This window comes from Doryrhamphus excisus, chromosome 11 (assembly GCF_030265055.1).
Source record: "Doryrhamphus excisus isolate RoL2022-K1 chromosome 11, RoL_Dexc_1.0, whole genome shotgun sequence".
NCBI classification, from domain to species: domain Eukaryota; kingdom Metazoa; phylum Chordata; class Actinopteri; order Syngnathiformes; family Syngnathidae; genus Doryrhamphus; species Doryrhamphus excisus.
The window spans coordinates 11,343,837-11,345,371 of record NC_080476.1 but is presented as its reverse complement, the minus strand read 5'-3'; the positions used below and the strand labels follow the sequence as shown (position 1 = coordinate 11,345,371).

The following is a 1,535-nucleotide window of genomic DNA, read 5'->3' as shown; positions in this document are numbered from 1 at the left end:
CTTCCTGTCCGCCATTCATTCCGCTCCCTGAGGGAGTACATTTATAGCAACACAAACAAGCAGCGGTTTTATTTATGTTTTATTTTCTCTTATGTTTACTATAGGCTGCACGGCGGGCAAGTGGTTAGCGCACACACCTCACAGCTAGGAGACCTGAGTTCAATCCCACCCTCGGCCATCTCTGTGTGGAGTTTGCATGTTCTCCCCATGCATGTGTGGGTTTTGTCCGGGTACTCCGGTTTCCTCCCACATTCCAAAAACATGCTAGGTTAATTGGTGACTCCAAATTGTCCATAGGTATGAATGTGAGTGTGAATGATTGTTTGTCTATATTTGCCCTGTGATTGGCTGCCGACCAGTCCAGGCTATACCCCGCCTCTCGCCCGAAGACAGCTGGGATAGGCTCCAGCACCCCCCGTGAATAGAGAATGAATGAATGAATGAATGTTTACTATATTGGGTAAAACAAGTGCAAAGGTCGATATAGGGGTGTTATTATACATTTAGAGGACTCGAATAAATGTAAAAATATATCCCTGCAGTGATCCCGTAGCCTGCGCTTTAGTAACCTGGTGTAAACAAAGAGTAATTTGAGTGTAAAGGTGACTATGGTTTGCTATTTCATGTCTACAGCGCTCTAATAATGGTTAATAAAACATATTTAGAAGGTTCTACTAAGTGTGTATGATGCGCAGTAGAATGGAGGTTCGAAACTCCGTGAACCTAATGTATCTGGAAAATGGTTGACTTGATGGATAGAGTCGGTACAGCAGTTGAATGGATTTACCTGCATTAGTGTGTAAAGAGTTCCCTCTTGCGGTTGGAGTGAGAAGCAGCATTTCTTTGTCATCCTTCCGTCTTGTCAAAGGCGAGGAAAGAAGGTGGAAAGAAAGAATGACAGCGAAAAAGGTTTGGGTTTTTTTGCGTACCGCCATTCAAGTAAACACATTTTAGCGCGTGATGTGACAAGGACGGGGGTGACATTTGGGTCTCGAAATTTAGACTGAACTTTATTGATAAAAGCACGGTAACAGTAACGGAAGTTGTCACAAAGGTACATTTTTAAAGACAGTGCTTTGATCGTCATTCGATTTGTTTTCATCAATAATGAGACAAATGAGCTGCATGCCAAACTTCTGAGCTTTTAACAAATTGTGAGAACGAAATCTTACAGATAATTTGAATGTGAGCCATTCCAAAGAACTCATTATCAACACATTTAGAAGTGACTAGCCAGTTGCAAAAGTACGCAACTGGCCACATACCTAGCACAGGGACAAACAATTAAAAAAAAAAAAGCTGTATTTACGACACTGGAATTCCAACTATGGATGCCTCTGCTGAAGTATCCATGAATTTTATAATAACCACAACCCTGTGGTTCTCAATTATCAAGCATGAATACTATGGATGCAGGTAATGCATGAAGACACTAATACTGAAAGACATGTCATATCACCCCACCCCTCAAGGAGGGAAGCGCCCCACATTTAGAGGGTCATAACAAGACCATGTATTAAAAATATTAAATATAT

General features: G+C 41.5%; 1 protein-coding gene across 1 annotated transcript in view; it reads right to left on the bottom strand.

Moving 5' to 3' along the window:
• si:ch211-250g4.3 (uncharacterized) overlaps window positions 1-1,468 on the bottom strand; it is a 90,156-nt gene extending 88,688 nt beyond the window's left edge. Inside the window, exon 1 of the mRNA XM_058087530.1 lies at window positions 788-1,468. The gene's annotated coding sequence lies outside the window, so the exon portion shown is untranslated. The remainder of the gene's footprint in view (window positions 1-787) is intronic.
• Window positions 1,469-1,535: the final 67 nt, after the last annotated feature.